General features: G+C 34.6%; 1 protein-coding gene across 5 annotated transcripts in view; it reads right to left on the bottom strand.

The window, feature by feature from the left end:
• Positions 1-12,252, bottom strand: part of grh (grainy head) — a 536,841-nt gene extending 524,589 nt beyond the window's left edge. For 3 of the 5 annotated variants that reach the window (XM_089650672.1, XM_089650677.1, XM_089650676.1), the window contains exon 1: positions 11,585-12,252. The gene's annotated coding sequence lies outside the window, so the exon portion shown is untranslated. Of the gene's footprint in view, positions 1-10,848; positions 11,196-11,584 lie in introns of those variants that run through there. The other 2 variants (XM_089650678.1, XM_089650673.1) reach the window with 2 other exon arrangements.
• Between the last annotated feature and the right edge of the window lie 10,175 nt (positions 12,253-22,427).

Below are 22,427 nucleotides of genomic sequence, written 5' to 3'. Positions count from 1 at the left end.
ATTGAAATCCTTCGCGAACCAAAAACAAAAATGGCGAGTGACCCGTTCAACAACTAGGAAGCCAGAATAATAGAGCGGACAAAGGAAGAGGAAAATAGGATGAAGTTTGGTGAATATTGAAATAAGGAACCGGTCAGACTTCCTTAACTGTATAAAATTCCGGCCGCGACACGAGGGCAAGTGTACCACGTGGCGGTTAGAGCAGTCTGCTGTTCTGCTGTACCCACCGAGGATCAAGTTTAGAAAAGAAGAACTTGTTTTGCAGTTCTTGTATTTTTGTTTTCTTGAATGATATTCACTTTTCATTAATCATTTTTATATGTATTGTGAAGGTCACGCGGGAACAGCCGCGGTACAACTTCAGGTTTATTTAATAGCGAACCGCTAACTGACTGCTTATATTATTATACTAACACTGGTAAAACACGATACAGAAACTAGAGCAATACTCAAAGTTCATCTCTTTAGTTCTACATAATATCCATAAATGAGTTATAGAGTTCACAACTTTATATTCGTAGCTAACCCATGGTACCGTAATGAAATTATGTTTTATCTGCCTATTTTTTCCTCTTCATTTGCACGATTTAGTTTGTTTCATTCGGGGGGTTAATAATATAGTGACTATATCAGATAATGTTACGATACTTTTAAATTTAAATTAATTTTTCTCATCAGTTGCTCAAGACAAATGAAATTGTTGACTATAGAATTTATTCGCATTTTTTTCCCTGATTAAATCGGCAAACAGTCGCCGTTCTTGAACAAATTCACAAGTTTTAAATACAGAGATTTGCAACGCATTTGCACTTGGAACGCATCTTTGGAGCATATTTTCAGAAGTGACATAAATATCACATAAATGTAACGAGAATTGGCATAATATCCCTACTATACAAAATACGTACTTCTGTAAACGCTATATACGAGTACGTTTAGCCCGATAGTGGACACAGCAAGGTTATTCAAAACGATGGCTAAAGAAGACAGAGAGAGAGAGAAGCGCAACACGAATCAAAACTAAAATAAATGTACAAGTTAACTTTTACAATATGATGCAGTTAATGTTAAATTACACTTACCTAATACAGTATGATGCCGTTAAGGTTAAATTACACTTACCTAATACATTATTATGCCGTTGAGTTTAAATTACACTTACCTAATACAGTATGATGCCGTTGAGGTTAAATCACACTTACCTAATACAGTATGATGCCGTTAAGGTTAAATCACACTTACCTAATACAGTATGAAGACGTCAAGGTTAAATCACACTTACCTCATACATTATGATGCCATTGAGGTTAAATTACACTTACCTAATACAGTATGATGCCGTTCAGGTTAAATCACACTTACCTAATAAAAAATTATTTGGAGAACGTCTTAATAATATATTCACGTAAATTCCACGAGTGCGTAAGAAGGAAAATCCGAACATGACACGACATAAATTTATCTAATGCTTTCTGGCATTCTTCAAACAAAATTTCATAACGTATTTATGGAAATACTTGTGCGTCGATAGGAAATGAGTTGATAAAAAGATAATTCTGTTAACGACGTTCATAAAAGTGTTCATGTTGTTTTTAGTGGCCTCGCGTTTAATTCAGACGATGGCGGCCATCGGGGCAAATGCGATCGTATCATTGATAACACGAATATTGATAAATTAATTGATATTTGAAATGTGGAAATAGCGAGGCTACTGCGCCGAGATAATAATAATAATATTATTATTATTCTCTTCGGTGTTTCATCTCGACGCTACGAAGAAATGATGATATCGTGCCGGAGTGCCATTAATAGATAACAACTAATTAACATATTTATTATGTAACTTCCAAGAATCATTTGCTAGACTCGCTCAGTAGGTATCTCAACCACAGTTGACCCGAACACAGTACTCACACAGATGCATCGCTTGCATACAGCAACGTGATATTCGACTTCACAAAATAAAAATGAAAAAAAGTTCATAAACATGATTTGATATATTCCTGCGTAATGAATTCAAATTTTGACCGAAATTTTCAATATTGGAACTGATGATTGTGTGAATTCAAACAAGCGATAAAGTAGGTACCTTACCTTATTGTAAGAAGATTATCTTATTTTCTTAATAATTATGTATTTGAAATTGTGTATTTCTTTTGTTAAATTTTTTTACTGAAAATTCTTAAAGTTTACTAACGGTGTTCATACGAAGACAAATAGAAAGTATTTCTAATTTATGAATTGAAAATAATATTAAGACAAAAGGGTTATCGTGCTAGATTTTTGGTTTATAAAGCCATGTTACGCGTCCTCCGTCTTTAGCCAACGTTTCGGACAGCGTTATGTTATCCAACATCAGTATCAACACGGACGACGAATCCCAAATAAGATGATACTTTTGGCCGTGAAAATCTCGAATATTACAAGCTGTTACAAGCTTAAAATCTCAATCATACGGGCTGTTTCTCAGTTTAACTTTATGTTTTTATTATTGGAAATGAATACATACGTAAATATACACTCGATCCTAAGTCATATTTTTTTGAGTCAACTCTATTTGGGCGACCTACAGATAACGTCAAACAAAAATGTTTTTATTTATACATTTCTTTATTTTCAAAAAGTTTATGGCCGGAAGAGTCCGCAGTGATGTTGGAACGCTAAAATCTTAATTATTACGGCCGCCATCTTAACAATTTTTGAATATAGAACGCGCGATGATTTATCGCCAGCCTCAATATAGCGATTAATTACTCTCTCGAACGGCGGTGTTGCAAGCGCGATATAAAAAAAAATGCTTAAAAATTTTAATCAAAAAAGCAATTTATGATGTGCCATAAATTACCTGACGTGAAATAATTGAACGAATTTGGGGAAACTCAACTGTTAAGTCGAAAGTCTTTGTTTTTATGCTATAAAACTCTCGTTCGATGAGTTATGGTCTCACGAAATTCGCACAGATCTTTACTATTATTCTCTACTTGGAAGATCAAGTATCAATGATCTGTAATAAATTGTTAGGATACAGGCAAATTCTCCATGGTTAATTTTAATGTTTTATTTAATACTTTCTGAATCTGATCTGAATAAACAGGAACTTAAGTAAAAACTATGTTCAATCAAATTCTTGTTCAACTGTTAAAAAAAACTAACCATTCAAGATCAATAAAAATAGCCTTCGACAAAATAGTTTTAAAACTCGGGCGAAACCGGGTAAATTATGGTGATATATGAAGCATTTTATAGCCTAGATTTGCTTGCATTGATAAGCTTTCGGATCCCACTACCCAATACTAGAAGTCGGGATATATTTTACTGTAAAAATTCTGGGACTAACTACCATTTGTATTCCTCTCTGCACAGAATAATAATGGACGGAAGTAATTGTAACAACGAGTCAGTGGATATCTACAATTTATACTAAACAAACACAAATTATTGTTACTGAAGCAGTTCAGTTATATTTTTATTTTATTTTATTTTATTTATTTGGGAAAATCAACAGAGTATTTACATATATAAGAATAAACTAAATAATAAAGATAAAATCCAATAACAGATTTTCACTTAAAATTATAATAATAATAAAAAATATTAAAACAAGAAACTAAGGGTTCTGTACCCGTGGCCTGAGAAATTTACAAAAAATACAAAATTGTAAATAATAAATAAAAAATAATAACAGATCTAGGAACACAAATAATATACTAATAACCAGCTAAATTTCAAAAATTTAAATTTAACTGATATACTAAATAATAATATCTATATAAAATCTATTATTAATATTCATATGTGAAAGCCCCTAAAATGGCTTTAATAAATAATTTTTTTTAAATATTCAGCAAATATAAAGATATAATCAAAAGATAATTTTTTTATATTTATTAATCCATTCGTATGCATTGATTGTGTGTAATTGTATAAATATGCCTATGAGTGTGTTCATTTGAGTGTGTGTATGTAATGGTATAAATATGCCTATGAGTTTTTTTAAGTATGTTGTGTTCCTTTGATTATATGTATGTAATTGTATAAATATGCCTGTGAGTGTGTTCAGTATGTTGTGTTCCTTTGAGTGTGTGTATGTAATTGTATAAATTTGCCTATGAGTTTTTTAAATACCTATGTTGTGTTCCTTTTGAATGTGTGTATGTAATTGTATAAATATGCCTACGAGTTTGTTAAGTATGTTGTGTTCCTTTGAGTGTGTGCATACCTATAAATATGTTGACTGTGTAATATATATCTGCCTATCAATTTTATACCTTTGTATTGTAGTCAGCTGAGATGTTATTCTTTGTTAATCTATTTTCCACATTGTGGATTCTCGTTATATGTGTGCTTTAGTGTTATAATTAATTTTGTGGAATTTACCTGCTGACAAACTGATTTGGCAGTTTAGCAGGTACATTCAGTACCTACCTGTGTATAGCAACCGTAGGTAGGTACTTACCTAACCTTCGTAAAATTCTAACCTACGCTAACACAATATATATTTTTCCATACCTGCGTAATGCAATTTACATGCAGGCTATCAGAAAATATGACATGTGTAGCGAAACGCTCTATTATTTTAAAAGATGCGTTTCAGATGAATGCCCTCATAAGGTCATCTAAACAAACGGTCGACCCTTTCCACTTGCTCAGTGTCTTATCGTGCGGTGTATCGCGTTATCCAGTGTAACCGGTCGGGAGAGCCTCGGAACGGGAAGATCAGGTTGCTAGGAGAAAAGGAGCAAAACAAACTATAATTATTGTTTATGTTTGTCGTCTGACCTTCAGCTTTTTTATGCGCACCTACGTCACCGCGCCGAATATTATATTATATCAGGATAAAAAATACTCCGTGCATATTCTGCACGTCACGAGCTAACATCGAACGAACGACCGCAGCTTGGAATGTTCTCGTATTTATATAATAAACTAATATTGTACGAGGTATGGTCCTGCCGCCGATCGCTCGGTTGTGACCTCTCGCTTTGTGTCTTAAACGACGCATGTTTCAGAAAGAGAGGTTACAACGGAGCTCTTGGTAACAGGACCATACTTGGTTGAAAAATCGTATTTTTCTGTACGTAAATGCAAAAAATAGAGTTTGATTTATTAATTTAATATCCACGGTATAAATATACCACAAATAATAGTTGAATGTAATAGTATACAAGCATAATAAAATAATAGATATAAATATATATTTTTTAAACCATTAACTGTGACATTTGATCGTAAAATAATGACATAAAGTATAAAATTAATACAAGCTCTAGAATAATATAAAAGACATGCAAAATATGATATACAAGTATGAGTAGACTTAGACATGATAGTATAGCGTTCTTGTACCTACGTTTCGTGCATGTGATCAGTCCTAGTACCTACTGTGACTTACCAACGAGAGCTCCATTGTTAACTAACTCACTTTCAGTTAAAAGCGGCGTTTAACGGAGCTCTCAGCGGTATCCGAAGTTGTGTTCTTTATTTATTTATTTTTCATCATATACAGGGTGTATCGGCACGTACCCGACAAACTTTAACCAGCTATTCTTTAGTACATTTGGACTAAAAAATGTTATTGGCACTTTGCTGTCCGGTAACATTTTTTTTAATAAAAAAAAATTTATTCATATTTTCACCACATGTCACCAATGTTTTATCCTTTGTCAAAGTTTGAAAACCCGTCTGGCAATATTTTGTTCGAGTTTCGTTGAATAATGTATGTACGTACCTACGTTGGCGCGCTTTTACAATCACAACGAAATGGCACGGCACCATTCGTCTCATTTTTAACTATTATTATTTAGTGTGTACGAAAGAGCGAGGACACTTTTTGACACACTTGCTAATAACAGCTGTTGAACACGAGAAACAATGCAAATGACAGTGACGGAGTGTGGATTTTTTATTTATTTTTTGTTTTTAATGGAAAAAAAATGTTACCGGACAGCAAAGCGCCCATAACATTTTTTACTCCAAATGTGCTGAGGAATAGCTGGTTAAAGTTTGTCGGTTACTTGCCGATACACCCTGTATAGTTACCTAAATACATAAAAGAGGTGAACGAATTTTGAACCAGACATGTTCTTACTAATGAGAGCTCCATCGTAGGTATCTATATTTCTGCTAATAATTTATGTGAAAGATGGAGGCTTATAATTGATCTATGCATACATTTTTATAGATGTAAGTTCAAAAACAATAGAAATATTTTCCTTGATTTATTGCGTAGCCTATACGGAATTCTTTGTAGCAAAAAAAATGCACGAAACTTTGAATCGAATGCGACGTTGTCGGATTTATTTTTGTTTATTTTCCTATCGCAAAGTCACGAAATTCGCCCCGAAGCTCGAATCTAATGGCACCTTCTCATTCCGCTGACCTTCGAATTATTTCGAGGAACAATTCACACATTTCGAAAATGTCCAATAACTCAAAACAACACACACGTGCTTAGTTAACCTTTATGCCCTGCGTTCATTATCCACACTTATAGATAAAATAATTCTTCGGCTCACAGGCGATAAATTAAATAATAACATTGTTGGCTTTTATAAATTATCGGAATTTATATAAGAGCATTATTTAATAGTTCTTTGGGATGATGTCACCGCTTCGTCTGGGACAACGGAACAGCCACTGAACAAATAATCTGTAAAGTGTGAGCCACACCGGTAAAAAAGAAAAAATATCTATATATATTTATTTGTTTGAGAAAGTTAGTTGTGACCTCAATTTTTTTCCATTTCGCGTAAAAGAAAGCAATTAAAAAATTCACATTCTTTTTTCAAATCGTCGAAATTTTTTTTTGTATAGGTGTACATTTTAATTTTTCTGTGGTTAATATTAAGATTTCGAGTCTTCGCTTAGACTTCATATATAGAATTGTATGTACAAAAGGGATGGTGATACACGATATCAGACGAGTGTAAAAGAGTCAGAAAGGCATTTCTAGTGATTTCCTATTCTATGCAGCAGATGTGGAAAAAAATTGAACACGGACACGCTGTCTACTTCCATATACACACATCTATTAGATATTTTTCGATTTTAAGACTGATTATGGGGTATTTTCACAAATTATGAATACCGTTAAAAATAATCGAATGATTTTAAGTTCATTTTTCTGATTTTGATCATTGTACTAAAATGTATCATTTTAATATTTTCATAAATAATTATTGATTTTAAAAATTAACTAAAACCGCAAATTTCGAAATGGTTCCAACTGGCTACAACGTCATTACGATATAGAAAACGCCAATTTTAGTAAGACGGCTGTCATCAACATCGCCCGGCGTGACGTCAACGCCGCTGAATTTACGAATAAAACGTATTTAACTAGCACCTAACTTTTAAACAGCATATTATTCAAGATATTAAACATAAAATCACCCCCTTAATTAGCGTATTTAGCCGGATATCATATCTGTTACCAAATAAATTTTTTTTAAAGTGTATATTATAGCCTCGTACACTCTCATTTAAACTACTTGGTTGAAATCTGGGGAAATGCATGTGAAACATATATAAATGAACTACAGGTAACACAAAACAAAGTAATCAAAAAGCTATTTCTTTTCAAACCTAGAACATCAACAAAAAAATTATATATGGAAACAAAACTATTAAAATTAAGAAAATTATATGAATATAATACATGTCTCCTTATTTACAAAATAAATAATAAACTCATACATACAAATACAGAACTCATTAAAACGTCCCAAGTACACACACACTTTACACGGCAACACGATAAAATACATTTAAACACCATACATACTCATTATGGCTAGCAATCCATTGGTTACGAGGGGAGCAACATATATTATTGCCTCCCAGACGAAATTAAAAATCAAAAAAGTGTAGGTACATTTAAAAAAAAATTGTTCAAAACAATGAAAGTGAATAATATCGTTGTGTAATATATTTATGTGTAATGTATTCGTTATTTCTAGTTAAATAAGTTTAAAATGTAATTTTCTTTTATCTAGAATAAAAAAAAAAACTATATATTTCATCTGGTCGGAAAAAATTTAGAATTTTGAAAATTTTTGATAAATTTCTGTAACAGTGAGAAAAAACTATACAGCAATTGGGCATATAAACACGCCTACAACACACATCGATTCATGTCTTCAGTGGAAACAGCGAACCCATGGTCCGTCGAATGAATGATGACCATTTAATAAAGGAAACGAAATGCCGAGATGCCGGTTCCGTTAGTCTGTTACTAGGTATATATTGGGATGATTTAATCGTATGAGAACTATGGACGCCCCACATCACCTTTGATTGCACCCAGCGCCAGCGGCTGGCGAACCCGAGGTGAATTTCTATTTTATTTCAGCGAATAAATGACGCACTTCTCACAACTCGCAACCTCCACTCCTTGGACTGCGATATAGCCTGACATGTTACTTTGATCATTAATGCTTGCTTTTTCGCACTAGGAAACATGCATTAATGAATAAAAAACATGCAGTCATCTGTACAAGATAAAGGTTTATATTTTTAAGATTACTAGGATGCGTACATAAAATGAATAAGAACGAAAGAAAAGCAATGTTTCGTGTTTCGTGATACAAATATTGGACCAATCGCACGGAAAAAATGACAATTACTAATTTACTAAGAATCTTTTCGGTTTTTTAGTAATCCGGTTAAAATCGGGATTACAGGCCCTCGACGAATGAGTTTATAAGTTTTCAGATAAATGCTAATACTTTCGCATTTCATCACTACATTTTATCAAGGCAAATGCAGGTGCATGAACACGTGTTCCGATGTATTAGGAATTTACTAAAAGTTTATAAAAAAATGGTCTGTAATTGCGATTTTTAACCGGCTTAGCAACAATTTTAAGAGATTCTTAATAAATTAGCAATATTCACAAAGCTGCGTTTCACCATGATTACGAAACATAAATGTGTTGGAGATCTTCGCTGTCAGGTGAGTGTAAGTGAGACAGAGCGCGTGCTAAATGGTTTAGAACCAAAAGGTACTAAGTCGTTTCCATTCAAATTTGAATTGAAGGCACTTCTTGTTGTTTTATTTATTCTATGAATTGGGGTATGTTGTAATGTTGAAGGTAATGCAGAGGAAAGGAGACGGGGAAAAGCAAGGTGGGAAGCACCCATTGAGATCTGGTTATCTGTCTATTGAGATCTGGTTATCTGTCTATTGAGATCTGGTTATCTGTCTATTGAGATCTGGTTATCTGTCTATTGAGATCTGGTTATCTGTCTATTGAGATCTGGTTATCTGTCTATTGAGATCTGATTATCTGTCTATTGAGATCTGTTCATCAGACATAGCTAAAGCAATGTCTGTGTGGTGGTCTTCACTCAAATAAAATGTTCTTCTGCATGCCTGGATTTGAACCGGCGATCTCCAGAGTTGTAGTCGAGGATTATAACCACTCAACCATAGAGGCTATCAAAAAATTGAAATGGTTTCAGTAATGTTACGTTAATTGAATGAATAGTCCAAGCAAGGTTTTCTACTCCCCTTTCTTCAACTTCAAAACAGTCCTAAAGTTATTATGAGATAGTTCTACAACTCCATGCAGTTGTAGAACTACTACTGGAACTGATTTCGCTGAAAATTTCAGTTTGTTCTTATTAATGTACGAAGTGTTTAGAGAGTGGTTTACAGAGTACAAGAAATCGGGGAGGCCCGTGGAAGACTTAACGCATTATATCTGCACTGGAATGAGATACAGAGTTGAATAAAAGCCGACATAATTTATTTTTTTAAATGGTAACAACGTTTACATTCATGGCACGACCAAGTGAAACAAAAAATTATAAAAAAAAAAAATTTCAATTTTTTAGAATAATATTATTTCCATCTTAAAAATACACGCAGTTTTCAGGTACAATAGAATTCACAACATCAAAACTTTGCATCAAACCAGCTAGTAATAATGTATTTGCGAGTGTACTAAACATTTTAAGTAGATACTTGAATACGTTCTAATGGAAGCTGAATTTTTTTAAATGAATTCAATGAATATTGATTCCAGCGAATCAGTTAACGACTGCGAGTGAGATGTCAGAAGTAGTTATGATTCAAGCGATTGGCATTCCACGGGTATTTGAAAAAAATATTTCACGCTTAATATGATACTGGACATAAAATTTTGCCTCAATAAAACCCAAATTTTACTCGAAAAAATACAGTCACCTGTGTCTTTTTTCGACTTTTTGAATGTCAAACAGACACCGCTGTTGTCAATTAACCTTCTCCGCTCCGCTCTCCGCCATCCTCTTCCATTCGGCAATAATCGTAAATTACCGACTGTTTCAATGGCGTTCTTGACGTTAACCGATGCGCGATTAAAAAACATTTTCTTTTTCTACAAAATGTTTTCCTTGTGCGAACGTAAAAGTAAACACAGTGCTATGGAATACATTGCCGCATTAACATACGAGCATAAATTATATCTGACGTTTGGTGCTAGAGGCATTCTTCAAATTATTTTATTCCGAGGTTTTATACGCTTTAAACAACGTATTATGTTAATAACAAGTGAATTTAGAAAACTAGAAAAGTCCTAAATGGAAAAAGTTAAAAATAATTTTATGTTGAAAAGCGATAGTCCGGGATAACAGAAATCAGCAGGTTAAGCTAATCGTAGTTCCATAAGCGTGCTGGAGTATAAACAAACCGGCGCGGGCGACAAAGCATCAGCTGAATTTAGTGAACAGGCTCGGAGTACGTACTGATGGGAGGAAGCGTAGAGACGTCACGACACAAAGGCGGTTGCTGTAGACGCCGCAACAAGTTAAAAAAAAACCTGTATTGAGAAAAGTATGTCTACGTAATTCTATGCAGTGTAATTACCAATTTGCGAATCAAGTTCGCCCCACTTTAGATGTGTAGTCGCGCAGGTCTGATAGATAGATACTCGTAGCTAGCTTCTCGTCTCTCTTGTCTCGTCTCATCAATGGACCGGGTCCGTGAGCTGCGCACTGCGGCGGTGTGGGTGCGCGAGAGTTGATGCCGTTTTCAAATCCTGTTTAGTCGGTTATGAGTTATGTGGTCCGCTTGTCAGGCGGCGAGTTGGAAGCCATTCGCTCGGAGGATCGCAGGAAAACTCGCGACGCGCCCGACGGTGATTTTTCTCACTTCGGTCCGTATAGCGGTAATGGCGGCAGCGAGTACTCGGTGTACCGGGCTCTGTCAACGGTCGCTTCGAGACGCGGGTGCCGGGAAACTATCGCGGAGGCTGTTTGGTTCTGTGCTCGATACCTCGATAGCAGTGCACAGTGCGAGTGCCAGTGCGCTCTTCTCATGTGAATGGATCTTGGAACCAATATCCGTCTACATCTCCTCGAGCGATCATTCAGGACACTACCATATAAGTGAAATGTGGATATTTAACTTCGTATTGCGTTTATTTGTAACATGGTGGTGATCCGTCAAACGTGTATCTTATTTAATAAAGTGTCAGATGTAGGTTATTTGAATACCTAAATCAGTTTTAAATGGTGGTTGGTTGCGAAAACGAGTAAAAACGATGGAAATAGAATAAATACTGAACAGTAGGTACATTAATGTAGTGTTAGCTGTCAAATACCTGTCAAACCTCCGGGTCGGCGGGCTGGTTCTTGTCCGGAGCAGGGCTGAGGTTACGTGTAATGCGTCCGGGGGAGATGGAGGGGGTTGTGATTGCGCGTGGTTGGTGGGTGGGTGGGGGGTGATAAGGGTAGGTCGCACTGACACTAGGGTAGATCACTGTTTAGCCGGTGCGGCTGGTTACTATGGCGACGGCGGCGCGCGCCCCCTGACGCCTGGTGACGGTTCACTGCGCGCTCAACTGGCTCTATCTGCCGCGCTCTACAGTCCGACCCGCCCCGCGGTAGCTGGCAGGGACTCGCGGGAACCTTCCCTTTCAGTCTAGCGCAGGCGAGTAAAAAGAGACGCGGACAATCACCTCTGTCGCAGCACTTCACCTGTTGGCCGGGTAAGCCTCGCCGCGACAGGTCGTTTCTCTCTCGCGACCGCGGGACGTAAGAGAACGCTGGAGGAACGTAGGTCGGATATCGTCATCTCATCTCATCTCGAGAGAGACGCTGTAATCATCGTGACGAAAGGCTGTTCGTCTAAGGCTTCCCCGCCTCCGAAAATGACAATAAAGTGTTATCGAATGTTGTGAAAAGCGCACAAAACAGCAGAAAGTCTCGCGTGCGTTCGGTTTGTTATCGATGGCGACTCCGACCCGGCGGTGAGGAGGTAAAACTGACTGACGAAGCGAGATCGCACGGCGCGGGTGTGTCGGTGAGAGCAGAGATGCTGTGCGCGCTCGCTCACTCCGCTCTCCGCGCGAGGGTGGGGGGCGGTGGAGACGAAAAAAACACATTAAATGAAAACAACGGCGGGTTAAAAGGAGGAGTAGAGGTCCAGACAATGCCCGCGGCTACAGCCTCCGCCGCTCCACGGCCGCGGTGCACCACGCATCTTGCACGCCGTACCACGCACCACGCGCCACGCACCACACACCACTAACCACACACCCCACACCGTATATGCCAAGCTACACACCACATACACCAATATTATCACTAAACATAGAACTCTGTCATAAAAACAGGGTATCTTTCTATTTATTTGCAAACAAACAAATAAAAAAATCAATTAGACAGTAAATATTGGGTTTTCTGCTTACCCGTGCGTTATGGTATTGGACAAGCCGACATTTTACTTAATTGCCCCAACATACATACATTCATACAGTTATATAATAAGCACCAGTTATACAAATAATGTTAATTTATTTCTTTGATATCCACGGTATAAATATACCATACACAATAATCAGCAACTGTATGGGTTGGTAGTAGTGTATTTTCTATTCACTAGAAGACTGAAGTGTGCGCATGTTTTAAGTAATTATTCGTTACTATTTTTCCGTCATAAGTAAAAACACAGCATCGTTCTTGATTTTCTTAAGAAGGTTACTATGGTTGTATCCTTGGCGGGAATATTGTATAAATATTTGGTTAATAGCATCATCATATTACATGGACACAATGTAATAAAAATTTAGTGAAAAGAAAATGATACTAGACATATGTAGTGCACTGAATGATGCAGTTTAGACAAAAAGAAAATAAAACAAAGCAAAAATAGATGATACCTTATTCTGGCGTGCGCAAGTAAGTTTTATTTGATGAAAATACACAAGTTTTATTTGAAGAAATTATACAAGTCATCAAATAAAATGTGATGAAATTAAACAAGTTTTATTTGATGAAATTAAACAAGTTCATCAAATAATATTGATGAAATTACACAAGTTCATCAAATAATATTGATGAAATTGCACAAGTTCATCAATTTTATTTAATGAACTTGTGTAATTTAAAAAAATATTAATTTTAGAAAAAAATATCGTAAACTTGCAGCACGTTCCAGTGGAAGATATTCTCAGTATCGCCGTAGTGTAAGACAACCATTCAGAAAATTCAGGAAACTTTGTTTGAAATAGCTTTAGCCGTGTTTGGTGACCAGATCTGAACAACCAGGTACTCTTCCACCTACCCATTAACTTCAGCCTCACAACATACCCCAATTGGGGAATCCATCGTCTCTTTGGCTTCAGACAGTTGTGGTAGTTGGAATTCTTGTGCTTTTATTAAACATATTACAAATTCAAATATCAACATTTTACACACATAATCTTATTCCAACTATAGTTTTCAGTCTCCAATACAACGTTTACACAGTCTTGGTAACAAATAGGTACTTAAACAATATAAATGTATTTGACAATAATTTGAACTTGGCAACCTTTAAACGGAGTAGGTATGTGCGAACTATTTCTACCTAATTTGTAAACTATTGTTATACTTTCTTATTATCATTATGGTTAATTTTGTGGATTTTAGCAGATTTTCTATTTTTAATCTCACTTATTTGTACTCCATCCATACCTATATTTTTTAAACTCTTATATTTTATGTAACATATTGTGTTAACTCTGATATTTTTTTATGTAACCTATATTTTGTTAACACTGATTTTTTTAAAGTTTTCTGTATATCTAACTAAAAAATAAAGATATACATTATTATAGGTAAAAGCCCTATGGGCGTTTAAATAAATAAAATAAAATAATTACAAAACAATAACCTATATAATAAGCTAATTACATTCTACAAGTTTTATTATGTATTTCTTTTCGTGTGCCTGTTAATCAGGTTGCAGAGTAATCAACATTTTAGTTTTTAATATATAATTTACAGACCTTTTTATTTCTGCTTATTCCAGCATCGGCAGAGACGCTAATTGTACACTTTCTCGTATCGGCCAGATTACGCGGGACATTTGGAACAAGCAGCAAGCAGCGGACAGCAAAGGCCATTATCGGCCACCGCGCGCCGATGGTAACCCTGGTTCGGCTGGTTGCGAAATTTCTGAATGTGTAATTAATGGACGAGTTACGAAATTTGCACCCAAATTACACACAACGGAAGATTTCGGAATGAGAATGGCTGCGATTATTAATTGTTATTTAAGTGACGTCGGTGATCGGGTATTATATTTATTTATTTTTATAAATAATGTAGACTAGCTGACGTGTATCCGGCGCTATGAATGGTTTGGAGTAAACTTTTGATGTTGTGAATTCTAGTCTACCTGAAAACTGTGTCTATTTTTAAGGTATTAGAAATTTGTGACCGGATAAATGATCAAAATGATAATTCATCACATTTTTAAAGAGTTATATAAAGTCATGGAAAGTGATGAAACAAAAACTTTATTAACTGGGTTAAGTAGGTTAGGTTAGGTTCGGTTAAATTTTTTTTTTTCATCGTTTTTATGACTTTATATCCCTTTTTAAAGGTGTGTTGAATAGTCATGGTGTTGAGTTAGCATGGAACCTAAGAAATGATATTATTCTAAAGAATTGAAAAAGTGTTGTTTTGCAAGTTTTTTTTCACTTGATCGTACCATGTCTTCAACATTTCAACACTTCAGAATTTGACCAAATTGTTATTTTGTAAAAAAAAACTACATAACATCGATTTTCATTCGACTCCGTATCTCTTTCCAATGCAGAGATAATGCGTTAAGTCTTTCTCGGGCGTCTCCGACTTTTTCTACTATTTAAACCACTCTCTAAACACTCCTGAAACTTATAAGTACAAAATTTTAAATTATATGTCAAATCGGTCCTGTAGTTTTTGAGTCGATAAGAGAACAAAGACAATTTATTTTTATCTGCTTAATTACAATCTATAGATTGTAAAATCGAGAAAAAAATTAGTTTTCTTATATTTTGAATCTATCTCTCTGAGAGGTCAGAAAAAAGCATATTCGGCCACTCATTAACATTGGTTACCTTAATATAAAAACACATTAATTAAAAAGTGTCACCCACAGGTATAATGGTACAGGTATAATGATCGTTCGAAGTTACAAGTAGATATCCTATCTATTAACATCTTCCACTTGGTATAGCAAAAAAAAAGAGGGACACTGTAGGAATTTTCGGTGAAAGAAAATGTCCAATTAAAAATGTGTTTGTCTTAACATATTTATATCATTAAGAGTATTCATACTTCACACAGCTTACCTAGAAAATAATTTTATGATAGGTAATAGAACTGTGAAAGTTGTAAAAAAAACTCAAAAAATATGTGCTCACTACGTAGTAGAAATATGAATAAACAAAATTAGCTTTTGGACAAAGAAATATTCAAATTTCTCTGTAAAATTATTTAATATCCCCCCTCTTGCAATAAATAATGCAACTGTTGGCTGAAGGTTGTGAAGGCTGGGAGAGAAAGACAATGGGGAAAAAAGGGATGTGAAAGATCTGATCACAAACAGGATTCAGATCTGGTCACAAAACATGGCTAAAGCCATTTCAAGCATTGTTTCAATTTTGAATGGTAGCCTTACACCAGTGCGATACTGATAATATCCTCCACTCTGGAAAGCGCCACAAGTAAAATTATATTATTTTAAATTAATAAATTGCGTAATACACAAAAAAAAAATTCTTGCGCGCGGCGGGATTGAACCCGCATCCTCCAGATTGCTAGTCGGTGGCCTTACCCCTCAACCACGAAGGCTGTAGAAATGATATGGTTATTTAAAGTAACATTGTTAATGTACCTATTGGGTACTTATGTAGACATTTATTTATTTATTTTACGCCCAGAGGGCTTTTACAGGTAGGTGGTACAATTTTAATGACAGACAGTTTTGAAACATGAGAAAGAAATAATAAAAATAAAATTACATAAAAAAATAATATATGCAAGAAACAAAATTAAAAATAACAAGAACATAAATAAAAAATACAGCGATTTGACTGGTTTACAAAAATATAACTTATTATATTATATATAACCATTTAGGAATAGTGTTGAAATAAGTCTTTTACATAATCCACAAAATTCGCAAAGTTAATATTAAATATATTGACATCACCTAAGTATTGGTTTCCCATAGTGTGAAACCGTTGTATTGGGGAGTTCGCAATGTAATTGCGCTTATGTGTGTTGCAGTGGAATAGTGTATTTTGTCGTGTTGTTATTGTAGGTATTCGTAAGTTTATGAGTTGCAGAAGTTCGCAACAGTCCAATTTAGAGTTTAGAATCTTGAATAAAAAAGTTAAGTCGTTTATTTTACGCCTGTCTTCCAATGTGTGTATTTTTAGAGTATTTAATAAGAAATGATATTGTAAGTCTTTCAGTGGGATATTTAATTTAAAATTTATAAAACATAGAATTTATTTTTGTATTCGCTCAATGTTATTAATGTGAATTTTGTAAGAGGGAGACCAAACTACTAAGTTGTATTCAATTATGCTTCTACCTAGAGATATGTATAACAGTTTTATGGCTTGTCTGGAGTTAAAGTTTTTAGACATAATATCTTAGTAATTTCGCCTGAGATGAGAATTTTATTTTATCATTTCAACCCGCTAAACTTAGTATGTAGATTATCAGCAATTACCTAATGACAAAATTTTATGTATTAACATGGTACATTTTTTGACAACAATGATAATAGATTAACAATTAGATCAACGTGTTAAATGAACAGAATAGTATGTATCGATGGCCTAGCGCACAAATGTGTTAAGTGCAGTTTTTAATAAAAACAGTTACATGTTTTGTAAAGCTTTTATCAAAATTACTTACTTACTCTGTAAATAGATGTTTCTTAGGGAATTTACATTGCTTATTTAATCTAGAGTGGATAAAAAGCGGATATTCATTTTAATTTTGTTGCTTTAACTTGGAGTATTCATATAAATTGAATTTTCAAATTGCACTTAACACATGAGTGAGCTAGGCCATTGATATGTAAGTACATAAATTTACTCGGGAAATTTTTGGCATATTAAGGCAAGTTTGCAAAAACTTTTGAGCGATAGCTTGTCATAATCAAATCAAATCAATAACCAAATTTCTCAAAACAACCAATCAGTAAAACCGTTATAATATTTAAAAAAAAAAACAACTAAAAATTAATTTGAATTTCATAGATATCGGTAAGTAAATGAGGTATTAGAAAATTATAAGTCGTAATTTGAATTTCAATTAGCAATACAAGTGCTTCAATAGGGCAACAATATAAATCATTTGTATCTAATAGCCATTTTCTTAGACAACATTTGATTTTAGCTGTATATTTTTTTTTAAATCGTCATTGGTATGCTTAATAGTAATAAAAAGAAAGAAAGTTCGTGATGATATAACAGATACCATGCAGTAGGTGGCTGTGAGCCATTCTACAAAGTAAAAAATATACGACTCTACATTAAAATTAACAGCCTCCATTACGCTGTTTCCTGTGAAAGAAATAGGTACTAATAACAACGTATTCCTATCCAAAAAGTTTAGAATTCATGAAGTAATTCAATAATTAATAATAATTTATTGGAAACGCAAGATCGTAGATCAAAATCTCTACACTTCAAATTACACGCGTCATCTTCATCCCTTGTGAGTTCTTGCCATACTAACGGACGTTTCAAATAAATATCATTAAATTTGCTTCCGGCAAATAAACTAAGATAAAATCCTTCCATTGGTATAAGCCAGCGAGGATTACGGTGTTATCTCTTCAATAATGAGTTAAAACAGGTAGGAAGCAACCATGAATCTTTAATCACTGAAGACAATATTAGAGATTCTCAAAAGAAAATTTGAAACAGAAACATCAGAAAAAGTTTTACTCACTGAATTATTTCAAACATATTTTTTTAAAACTAATAATCCCACTAGATTAGGTTATGTTAGGTGAAATTATTGAAAGACCATCATTTACCTCACTTGCCTTTTACCATGTTTGCCGTGCAAACACGGCAAACATGGTAAATGATGGTCACCAAAGTGACTAGATTTGAATTGTACTGGTACCTTCCGACTTTCATCTTTCCCATATCCTTCCCTCCACTCCTTTCAGACGTACAATAATCCCGGATTGGGGACGTCATATTCCCACTTGGAACTCTCACGCGTTGTATTCTTATTGTTGAAAAATCTTGTAGGTTATTTGTTAATTTTACTCTTTTATACGCCAATAGTTCTTTTTCATAGGATGAATGAAAATATTTTTGCATACAATAATTACTTAATCAGAAAACATTGCTTAGGTGTGTTTTGAACATCGAATTAGTTATTTAAAAATATCAATATCATTTGTATATTCAATTATTGAAGACAATATTAGCCATTCTTAAACGAAACTGCATTAGGTTGTTAACCGTGCCCCGGCAAGGCAAGGATCCTGGGTTCAAGTCCTAGATATGACCGTATCCTTTTCTGATTTTTTTGTCTCAGATTTTCGTTTAAGAATTGCTAATATTGTCTTCAATAATTAAATATTATAATTTGAGGTTTTACTCACTAAGTTATTCCAAAAAAATAAATTTGTATATTCGCTTGTTGAACTATGTAAGCGAGGAATTATGTGTTTGTATATAGTGACATTAATATTATCGTGACAAGTAGGACCTTGCGTAGTGTGTCCCGTTGGTTTTCTCATATTGACTTTACTTTGCGATTTTATACTTTTTTAACTCAAAGTCGTTCAACGCTGACCATCCTGAAGCTTTCAAAATTTTGCACACATTGCAGAGACAATAAAGGAGAGCTTTACTTTAAAATCAAGGCAGCATCTAGCTGTTAAGGGCTCGGTATTATCTATCGACAACATCTTCGTCGCCATTTTGCAAAACCTTGAATCTTTGATGCATCATCACGTCTTCCACTTATACAAATCACATTCATACATTTTACAGCATCCCTACAAAATAATCTGATATACCTCCCAGCATCTAAGAATATTTCCGTATTAGTGATCGGAACTCCGTTTCATTTAATCTTCGTTCATCCATCAATTTGAAAGTCTCCATGGACCAATAGTTTGCCATGTTTAATGATGTATATCTGTCTAAGTTCTGAGTTCTGTGACATCGCCTTTCCACGAGACTGCGAGAGAAATGGACTTAATGGATAATTCTGTACACTTGTAAAAGGCTCCTTCATCTACATCGTCCAACTACAGCCTTATCGGTAGACTGACTTGTCCAGATTATGGGACATCTTGTCCGACTAATATCAGTGAGCCAGGCTAATGGTAGCGGGATGACAATTAGCAGGAGATTCTGCTACTATTGAAGGACAAGCAGGGATGAAAGATTGCTTTAAGAGGAATCAAAGGCGGTGATAGATATTATTCAATGTATAGTCCACTAAGTATACGGATATACTATACGAATATGCGCTATCAGAGGCGTGCTCCCGTGTAGGCTAATAAGCCCTGCCTTCCCTACATTACTCACATAAAATATATAAATATTTTTACTATTTAAAAAATAATTGCAAGAAATCAATCCATACTTTAAAAAATACTATCGATGTGCAGCTACAAATATAATCACTATTGTAACGTGACAAAAGCAGGAACTAAATATGCCAAATGACATAATAATCAAACGTTAACTGTATTCTACGAAAAAACGTTGGTGTGTGCACAATACACATTCAAGGAAAGACTCGTTTGTGTTAGTGTAAAAAAATGCCGTGACTTTCGGTACAAATCACAAATGTAGAAATCAGTGACATCTGTTGGTACCTCTAATTAGTAAAATTTTAGTGAGAAAATAGAAAAAATATAGTTTTTTTTAAAAACATGCAGTTTTTGGCTTGTAATATGAATAAATGAGGTGATTACACGTGTGATTGATTGATAGTTAATCCCAACCAACAACGTCTAAAGCCTGCAGCATTACCATTCTTAGCGAAAACTGCCACGTCTGTAATAAGATAAGTAAATTAATATAATCTGCCATGAACGCCACTGTGCGCTGTCCATTTGTATAACTTTTGCTCGAGAAAATATTATCAACGGTTGGTGGCAAATAAACTGAAGTAAAATTAAAGGTTAAAAACCTTCACTAAAAAAACATCGTCGTAACTCTTAAATTCCATGTACACAATACAAAATGAAACATTCCTCAGAAAATACATACACAACCAACTATCAGACACACTCACCAACCAATAGGATGCATGATCTGGGCAACATGTTTGGGATTACTATTGATACATTTACTAAGCATAATCTATACTACCACTTTGTTGAATCCTATAAACTATAGCTTTGGTAATGTAGTTTTATTGACTTTATCCGCAGTATTGCTATAGTTTCTATTTACCATGTTACTGTTACATGTTTGAGTAATATTGATATTTTTGATCAGTTTAGCGTTATTTCTTGCTTTACACACATTGTGTATAATTTTCAATAGCTTAGTAGGTATATTTTGTTCTTATAATCCATGTAAAAGCTCAGCTGGGCGTAAAATCAAATAAAATAAAGTAAAGCTAATTCCCCACAGCCTTAAATAGAGAGGATTAAAACCGTCATGATTCTGTCTAACTGCCAAGATAGAGTTGTGTGACAATATCTTGTATTATGATTCCCATTATCTCACAGAACCGGATTGTCCGCAATCCTTACCGACTATAAGAAACTCTTAGAATATTTCAAAATTGAAACATTAAATGATCGTCATGACAACAATGACATAAAATTTACACCGAAACTTTCCATATTCCTTTCCAAAGATCTAATTTTGCTTTCTCCCAACTTTTTGTGCCAATGTGTGGACTTTTCATCCACTGTGGTAGCAAGATTCTGGACATGTTTTGCAGTGGTTCCTAGAACTCTACTAAATCTCTCATTTACTTAACCCAAACTTTATCCTCTTCCACTGTTGTTATTTTACGTAGATAATTATTGTTTTATCCTTTGATATTGTTTTATTTATTCTTTGTTATTTGTTTATGTTAACCCTCTGTCTGTTTTGTAGTTACACTATAAATAAAATCTAAATTGTAATTCTCTGCTGTTATTTATTTATTTCATATTTATTATGTATTTAAACATGCACCGTACTAACACACGAATTATAGATTCTGTTATTATACACTCACACAAGATTGTAAATTAAACGTTAAAACTGATAAATATTACTAGGATTTTAATTTAAAAAAACATATGTTCGTTTTCTACTGTGGTTTTTATGCACATTTTCTGAAGGCCCTAGCAAGTGGTTCGCTAAGCCCAGAGTAAAATTTACTATCCCGACCGTCGCTTTTTATTGCAGGCAGAATGCACCAATTCAACAATAACCAGGAACAGGATTACATGGAGATAAATGACGGATTCGCCAAACGTCACAGCAGTGCTACCAGGGTCTGTTATCTATGTGAGGATATCTTGTCAGCGCTTTATTGGCAGCAGACACATAGCTTAACGGATGACAAACGTCGTGCTGGCACTGTTGGTGGACGCTGTGGATTCTCTCGCTGCAGCAGCTGGTCCAGTTTCTTCACCACCTAGGATTCTTGATGCAGATTCTCCATCTTTTATCATCGTCGAACGTCACAGCGGTGCTGCCAAGGTCTGTTATCTATGTCAGGATATTGTGTCAGCGCTTTATAGGCATTAGACACATACCTGGACGGATGGCGAACCTCGTGCTTGCACTGTTGGTGGACGCTGTGGATTCTCTTGCTGCAGCAGCTGGTCTAGTTTCTTCACCACCTAGGATTTTTGCTGCAGAGTCTCTAACTTCTATCTTCATGTCACCCATTTCTGTTCTTATTTTACTAACTTAACTTCACTTTATTTTTGTAATTTTTTTTTTCATAATACCTGCATCAACTGAAAGGCGTCCCTGAGGTGATATCTCACAAAAACGGCGCTATGCAAATTGTCCAATAAATAAATTATAGTGTGTGATATTATACAATTGTGGTATGGGGCAAAAATAGTGTAATTATGTTAGTTGTATTGTTTTTTGGATGTGTCTGTGGCCTTCGGCCAGAAATGGTTTCCGAACAGTAGGAAGAAATTTTGAATAATAATAATATTTTAATGATTTT

Source organism: Hesperophylax consimilis, chromosome 3 (assembly GCF_061612785.1).
Source record: "Hesperophylax consimilis isolate HC1 chromosome 3, BYU_Hcon_1.0, whole genome shotgun sequence".
Taxonomy (NCBI): domain Eukaryota; kingdom Metazoa; phylum Arthropoda; class Insecta; order Trichoptera; family Limnephilidae; genus Hesperophylax; species Hesperophylax consimilis.
Note: the sequence above shows the minus strand (reverse complement) of the source record. Positions and strands in the feature narration are given on the sequence as shown.